General features: G+C 36.0%; 1 pseudogene; it reads right to left on the reverse strand.

The window, feature by feature from the left end:
• Positions 1-5,451: 5,451 nt before the first annotated feature.
• LOC141507450 (histone H3.3A-like) lies at positions 5,452-8,292 on the reverse strand (annotated as a pseudogene).
• Between the last annotated feature and the right edge of the window lie 749 nt (positions 8,293-9,041).

The following is a 9,041-nucleotide window of genomic DNA, read 5'->3' on the forward strand; positions in this document are numbered from 1 at the left end:
GATTGATCAAGAAAATTATGATGCTTTAGCTGTTACTTTAGTTCATGAGAGTTGAATATAGTTGGAGGTTGTGTGCTTAAAGAGTTTGAGCATAAATGAATCTTGAAGTGATTTTGCTTTACAAGTTACTTTAGTTACAGTTGGAGGGAGTATACTCAAAGGGATTGTGGTAGAGGTTACTTGGAAAAATGGATGTAGTATTAATTATAATTGAATTATGCTTATGATTCTGAGAATTATATTTCTAATGGGGAAATTTAAGGGACTGTATTTGAACAGAGACTGTGGGAATGGAGTGACTATGAAGTAATGATGCTTATAAATCTATCAATCAATCAATCATGAGAATTGTTCTATTAGGACAGATAAAATGAGTATATCTTCTCAGAGGCTGTGTATCTAAGAAATATTTTAAACAAACAAGACATTAAAACGATTATTATATAAGAGAAGGTGAGACTTTAGAGGATAAATAACAAGACATGAAAATCCACAAAGGTCAACAGATTTGGCCCAAAGAGTGAATAACATATTCTTAATTAGGCTCAAAAATTTATCCTACTATAAAGGAAAGTAGAGGGAAGAAGTAAAAAAAGCAAAGAAAGGACTGATAAAAGGGAAGATGAAAATAAACTTTAAGGTAAAGTTTAGGTTAAAGAATAAGTTAAAAAGAAAAGTAAAAAGGAAAAGGGAGAAAGAAAAAGAAAAGGAATGACAGAAAGAAGGGTTGATTGAAAGGCAGCAGTCAGAAAGCAAATATTAATACTAGAGATAAGGGGAAAGGAAAGAGAAAATTGCATTTGAGGAAGATAGTAAGGAGGGAAATACAGAGTTAGTAATAATAACTGTAAATGTGAAAGGATGACCTCTCCCATGAAATGGAAGAAGATAGCAGAGTGGATTATAAACTAGACTTCTATATGATGTTTACAAGAAATGCATTTGAAGCAGAGACATACATATAGGGCAAAGGAAAGGGATGGAGCAGAATATATTATGCTACAGTTGAAGGGGGAAAAAAACCCAGAGATAACAATCCTGAACTCAGACAAAGCGAAAGCAAAAATAGTTGTCATTAAAAGGAATAAGGAAGGAAACTACTGCTTCTTAAAAGGTACCATAGACAATGAAATAATAGCAATGCTAAACATATATCTATCAAGTGATTTAGCATCCAATTTTTAGAGAAGCTCAAAGAGTTATAGGGACAGATAGCAAAACTATAATAGTGGGGATCTCAAGCTCACTTTGTCTGAATTAGATAATCTAAAAACAAAATAAGCATGAAGGAAGTTATGAAGGTGAATGTAATTTTAGAAAACATAGATATTAGAGAAATCTGGAGAAAGTTTAATCAGGATAGAAAGAAATATTTGGTCAAAGGATGTGAAAAGTCAATTTTCAGATGGAAAAAGTAAAGCCATTTGCAGTCACATGACAAAATATTTCAAACCGTTATTGATTAGAGAAATGCAAAGTAAAACAACTTTGAAGTATCACCTCATGCTTATCAGATTAGCTAAGATAAAGAAAAAGCAAAATAATCAATGTTGGAGAGGATGGCAGGAAATTGGTGGAGTTGTGAACTGCTCCAACCATTCTGGATAAAAATTTAGAGCTATATTCAAAGAGCAATAAAACTGAGGATATTTATAGTAGCTCTTTTTGCAATGGCAAAGAATTCAAAATGCAGGGGATGTCCATCATTTATGGAATAGTTTAACAGCTTATGCTATTTGAATGCTATGGAGTACTATTGTTCTCTAAGAAATAATAAACTGTAGAAAAGCATGAAAAGACCTGTATGAACAGATACTGAGTGAAATGAGCAGAACCAAAAGAATATTGTATGTAAGTGAATGTTGAGGGTCACAGGAAGGTCACTGCATGACTGGGAATGACTTAAAGGTCCTCTTGCCCACGTACACCATGGTCTACTCACCTGTATTGACTCTCTGGATCTTCTGATCTGACAATTTCTGGAATATTGTGTGAAAACACTGAGCCTGGAAACATTGTGTGGAAGTATTTACCTGTAAACTTTTATCACCTGATGTCCAGGAGCAGAGAGGCATTGCTTGATTGGCTACTTGGAGAATGCCACATGAATTGGGAGCAACCAGGGATTAAAGGGTATTTAAGCTCTTGCATTCAGTTAAATAAATGGAGAACTTGCCATCTTTTTCTCCTGGCTCTTCAAGGTTCACCTGAGAATTTGACTACAGCTGAACTGAGTCAAGTAATAGGTTATGAGACAAGTAACAGGTTATGAGTAAAGTATAAATTAGCTGGCCAGCACACAACAATTGTACACATTAACAACAACATTATGAGCTGACCAACTATGATGGATGTAGCTTTTCTCAGCAGGACAATCTTGAGAGACCTGTTATAGAAAACACCATCCAAAACCAGTGGGAAAAACCAAAAACATCTGAATGCAGAGAGAATTTCTATGATTTTTTTTTAACCTTCTTTTTCATGGTTCCCACCTCCTTCTTTTTCACTATATGGATAATATGAAAATAAGTAAAACACAGTTGTATATGTACTTTTACCAGACTGTTTGTCATTATTGGGAGGGGTAAGGGAAGAGAAGATGGTAGAAAAAGTGTGAAGCTCATAAACTTGCAAATGTTTTAAATTATTCTTGTATGTAATTAGAAGAATAAAATAAAAAATTGTAAAAGAAAATAATATTAAGAAAAGAGCATGAATGCATTATCTCTGTTTCCTCCCATATTATATTCTATGCATCATGGTCTATTCTCGCTCTACTTTTTATATTATATGTAGGTATAATGCAAAATAGAAAAAATACTAAGTTTTGGGTAGGGAGGCTAAGTTCAGGAAACTTTGACTCTAACCCCAACTATAACTGTTTTTGTGATTGAGGAGAAGTCTATCTCATAACTTGTTATTACTTTTTTTCTGAATAACAAAGGATTGGATATTCTCTTTGGTCCTTTCTGACTTTTTTTTTTTGTTTTCTGTTTGCAAGGCAGTGGGGTTAAGTAACTTGCCCAATGTCACACAGCTAGGTATTATTAAGTATCTGAGGCTGGATTTGAACTCAGGTTCTCTTGACTCCAGGGCCAGTGCTCTATCCACTGCACCACCTAACTGCCCCCCTTTCTGACTTTGAAGATAATTTTGACATATAGTTCTAGTCCTGGTTCTTTGTTTTACAGGTAAGGAGACTAAGATGTATAAATGTGGATTTGTCAGAAATGACAGAAAATAATAGAATAAAAACCCATGAAATCTGAGTGAAATACATGTGTTCTTTCCTTTACACTCCAACTAAGAAAATTCTGGATGAATTGCTTTATTCACTTTTCATTTTCCTGTAACAGTTGCTTCCTCAAGAAATTTCCCAGAGGTCAGAATCAGATTTTGACATAGACAAAACTCTAGTTTTTAGATTCTCTCCGAAAGATATTTTTATAGTTGAAATGGGCTAATGGTCTTCACTATTTCTGAACTTTCCTTTCCCATAGATTTTAAAATTACATGCATTATACTTCTTTTGAAACCTTCAACCAAGTGAACACCTCTTTGTCCTGTTCATCTTAAAACCCTTCTTTGCATCTTTCCTGATAACTTTTCAGCAGAAGTATCTGGCTGTCTTAATGTCTCCACCCACAGAGAGTTCTGTCCCGTTCTGTGGTAGTATCCTGAAGTTCTCCCCCTGCCCCATATATTTCTCCCCAAAATTTGCTAGTTAATGTTCAGATAAAGAGTTACATTCCAGACACTGATGATCAATATATTATTAAATTGTAGGTCAATCAAAGCAAGGCCATCATTCTAGAAATATATTTTCAGACAAATTTTTTAAGGCCAGATGTGTGACTGAAAAAAATTTCTACTCAAGGATAAAGGTTTTTAAATTATTCCTACTGACCCCTTGGCTTTTCTTTCAATCAGAACTGCTGTTAAGGAAGATGGGCATATGGCATGCTTGGCAGCAAAGCATCATTAACAGCAATCATTCACTATTGCAGAAACTTTGAGTTCTAAAAAATTATGAAACACATGGGTCAGTAGTGATGGATGGATGGAGAATTGTCCACAGCTGCCAACATTTGGTCCAGAGGGAACAAGGGTATATAGGGTTTTGAGCTGGAAGGAACTTTAGATAATACAACATAGAACATTAGCGTTGGACGGATCCTTGAGAAATAAAATGTTAGTTAATGGCATGTTAGAGGTCATTCCTATACTAACACATAGAGAAACCACACAACCTGACCCTGAGGGGGAGGTATTAAAAAAGGATACATTCTATAGGACTCACTTATCATTTCTGCACATTTAAGATCTGTTTTTGTTGTCACCTTTAGACAGGAGAGAAGTGGAATCACAGTCAATTGATATTTTACAAAGCACAAAATAAAGGTAGGAAATGTTTGAGTTTCGTGTCTTTATCTTCAGGGTTAAATGCAATATTGGGCTTAGAATAAATGCTTCTTTGTTCAATCGAAGTTTAGGCACTTTTTTTTTATTTTATCTAATTGTCTTGTTGAAGTGTTCAGATACTTTGCTAATACAATTATTGTTATTCCCATTATACTTATGAGGGAAATCAGGGTCAGAATTATTTAGTAAGCATTTCCTAGACTTAATACTATTGCTTTAATGAAAATAGCACTGGATTCAGAATGAGATGACATTGTTCAAATCCCATCTCTGTTAATTATTGCCTATGTGTGACCTTGGGCAAGTGACTCACTTAACCTCTCCAGACCTCTGATTCCCTCTTGTGCAATTATGAGATTGGAGGTTAAAACCAATGAATCCTTTCTGGCTCTAAATCTATAGTACAATAATTCTCTTGCTCTATAAATAGATTGAAGTTGGGAGATACACAGCTTAACAAATATTTATCCAATGCCTATCATAGACAGAATCTGGTGTTCCTGTCCTAGGGAAATGTAATATCTAAGCAAAGTTTAGATAAAACATATGCCCTAAATTCATGGGATTTACCATCTAATATGGATAAATTAATGGCTGACCATTTGTAACAGACTTACTTTGTGAAAATCACTAGATTAACCAATGCTTGCTGGTTTCAAGGAGCTCACAAGCAACTTATGGAGAGCATTGTAGCTGCAAATGAAAAATTTTTTTTTCTTTGTTTTGCAAGGCATTGGGATTAAGTAACTTGCTTAAGGTCACATTATTTATATTATAGTTAATATTATATTGTAGTTAATTATTAAGTGTCTGAGGCTGGATTTGAGCTCAGGCACTTCAGACTCCAGGGCCAGTGCTCTAGCCACTGTACCACCTGGCTCTCCCTGAAAATCAAATTTTAAAAGGCTCCCTGGTTCCTAGATTGAAGCAGTAAAAATAGTTTGTTTTTTTTTTTAGTTTAATGTATTTTAATAGCAAACTTACAGGAACAGCGCAGAAGACAAACAACATTAAAAACATGTACTTGCATGTAGGACAACTCAGTTAGAAAAGTATAGTGGATGGATGGAATCTACCGTATGATAAAAATGCTACAAACACCATTTAGTTGCCGTCAATAAGAAATTTACTTTTAAAAAAAATCCAAATGCTGGCATTGTCCAGAAAAATTTAACAGGTTTATTTATAGTTGTTACAAAGTTGAATCGTTGAAACTTGTTCACGGAAACATTTTTTTGACTGCATTAATGCTTTATGTCCTCGCATTTATATTCAAAATTCACACACAAATGAAAATGGAAAAAAACTTGCCAATACCTGATTCTGTCGCCTATTTTTCCATTCGCAGTCATATACTTAGGTACCTTTTGACCCCATGGGAAAAAAATATCTAACGTTCAGAACTACCAATAACAGGAAGAAGAGATTTTTTTTTCTGTTTTGAGAATGAAGAATGTTTCCCATCATAGTGGAATTTAAGCACGTTCTCCACGTATGTGGCGTGCTAGCTGGATATCTTTTGGCATGATTGTGACACGTTTGGCATGGATGGCACAAAGGTTGGTGTCCTCAAACAGGCCAAGCAGAGAAGCTTCACTTGCCTCCTGCAAAGCACCAAGTGCTGCTCTCTGGAAGCGCAGATCTGTTTGGAAGTCCTGAGCAATTTCACGCACCAGAGGCTGGAAGGGGAGAATCCGAAGTTCGATGGACTTCTGATAACGTCCGATTTCACGGAGAGCCACAGGACCCGGCCTGTAGCGGTGAGGCTTCTTGACCCCTCTGGTACAAGGCGCACGCTTGCGAGCGGCTTTTGTGGCGAGCTGCTCCCTGGGGGCTTTACCATGGGTGGATTTAGGGGCGGTTTGGTTGGCACGAGCCGTGTTCCTGAAAACTTCTCCTGAGACACCCCCTTCGCTACGGCTGGGCTGGCGGAGCGGGAGGCGGCCTTGGCGTTGGGAGCTGCGGCGGCGGCGTCTGCGAACACCAAAAATAGTTTTAAAGCATGTTTTTTAAAATGTTATTTTCATTGATGATATAATTTTTATTTATAATATAATATCATATGGAACATATATATACTAACTAAAAGATAAAATGATACCTGACATTTGTGGAGAACATTAATGTTTGCAAACCAGTATACCTAAAATTACTTTTGTGTATCACAACAATCATTGTCAAATAAGAACTACAAATATTTTTAATTTCTCTTTTATAGAAAATTAAGCTGAGTCTCAGAGAAGGTAACTGATTTTCCTATTGTTACACACCTAAGAAATGTGAGAATCAGATTCTAACCTAGGTTCTCCTGGCCACAGGTCTAGCACTGTTTTCCTTATAGGATAAATCATCATGATCTCTAAGGGCCTTGATTCTATGACCCAATGACCATCTAGTGCTAAAGGCCACTAGAAAAATGAACTGTGAAAAGAAGCCAGAAAGTGGAAAAGAAAGGAAAGGAGTGAGTTACTCATGGGAGAGAAAGAGATTTAATATTGTTTTGGCACCAAGAATAATAATCCCTGCAATGTCTCTTGGAAGACGTCATCCATAGTGGTTATCTATCTATGCCTCCCTGTTTCTGCCTACTGGCCATCTTCAAGTCCCATCTTCTCCAAGACGGTGTTCCCAGACACAACAATGCTTATCCAAGATCTACTCAGGCTATGCTCACTTTCCAAGGAGTCTAGGAAACCCTTGAGAAATGAATGCATTAGATCCTTGCTGCCAAGTAGAGGCCACACACAACAGCTTCCTGGGCAGAAGGATTATCCCTAGTCGGGTTGCCAATAGAGACATACCTTCAATGGGCCATTAGTTATTTCTTGAATCAACACAGAAGCTTTGCCCCAGGAGGCAGAAAACAAACCAAGTGCTACTGGTCTGGATGCTGCCAAAGTCTGTTTGTTTCTGTTTCTTGAAAGAAAGAAAAAAAAGAAACCTTGGACTCCAAATCTTACCCCTAAAAGGATGAGGAAGATTGAATATTATGCATGCCCACCCAATTTATACAAGAGCCAGCTCAGCAACTCATTTGGGCTAATCATAATTATTTTACTTCAATTGATGCTATTGTTCGCCTTTCAATATGTTCCCAGCTCCCATCGAAACCTAGGTTTTCTCCTGAATTGCCTTCATTCTACTGGGTATATTTATTTCCTCTTTCCCATTATTTAAGTCAATACTGATTGTGTTCCACAATTCCCTGGAAATGCAACGAAATGATCAGGGTGGTACTTTTTGAATAGTTTTTGGCAGTGTCTCCTGATGCTCTCTCTACCAAGCTCTGCCTGGCAGTGTGTTCCTCTCCTTCCTTTCCACATGCCTTGGAGCTTCATTTAATTGCCATTTCTCTGATGTATAATACAAGAGCAACATGAACATACCCACCCTGGAAAGTCCTTACAAAGTAGAGGGTTGAATATTGCATCTGGATTCAGAAGGCCTAGTTTCTAGTTCCAACCCTAGTAATTCCTGGGAGTGTGACCATGGACAAATAATTCTCTGGGCCTCAGTTTTATTATTTCTAAAATGGGGACAATGATATTTTCCTTAGAGTTGTTTTTTTATCAGTTTTAAAGTATTAGAGAAATGGAATTATTGGTACTTTGAAGTTCTTGTGTATGTCTCTTTTATACTTTATATATTTTTAAATTACTTGTGAAAGTATCATATATTGTAATGTAAGTTCAGAATATAGTATATTTTCAACATATATATATATATACACTATCTATCTATCTATCTAAAACAATATAGTATATTGCACTGTAAATTCAGAAATGAGAAAGAACAATTAGCAATCTTGAGTATCTCTTTAGATACTCAAAGTACAAAGGTCAATTGAATCAATCACTCACCCAAACTCATTTTGACTTAATCATCTTAACCAAGTGAGAATATTTCTATTAAATAATGAATTACAGTCTTTTGGGGTATGAGAAGCAACCAGTGGCATAATGAATGCTGAACCTGTAGTTAGGAAGACTTGAGTTCAGAACCAATTTGAGACAATTCTAGCTGAGTGACCCTGGACAAGTCACTTAACCTTTGCCAACTTATGTTTCTTTAACTATCAAATAAGCATCATGATAGGGTCTGCTTCTCTGGATTGTTGTAAGGATTAAATGAGATAATAATGTTGAAAACTGCTTATCTTAGCCTTATGCATTTTTATGATAGGTGAGATGAAACTTTGAGTGATTTAGTTCTTGAAATCAACTGGGATGAAAAGGAATGAGATTGCTTTAGAAATATATTTTGATTCACTGAGGAAACATGATGATGTGCCATGGATTAAATATTTCAATTCAGAATATAGATATTGCCAGGTTTGCAAACATTAATGTTCTCCACAGGGAGGGGAGAGCTTTTTTTAGACAAATCCCTGAGAGAATAGACATCTTGGAGAACAAACAAATAAATAAAAAACAAAAGGCAAACAAATAAAAAAAAAAGAAAAATTCAGGTGTGAGTTTATTCTCAGTCACTTCCCTTCCTCCATTGGCAGGAGGAGAAAATGAACCTGATGACATTGAACAGATCTCCCTCAATTCAATTTAGTTTACATGCATGTCATGGCATCACCCCCATGAGGTCATGGTCCTCTTCAGAATAAA

The sequence above is a fragment of the Macrotis lagotis genome, chromosome 1 (genome assembly GCF_037893015.1).
Source record: "Macrotis lagotis isolate mMagLag1 chromosome 1, bilby.v1.9.chrom.fasta, whole genome shotgun sequence".
NCBI classification, from domain to species: Eukaryota; Metazoa; Chordata; class Mammalia; order Peramelemorphia; family Peramelidae; genus Macrotis; species Macrotis lagotis.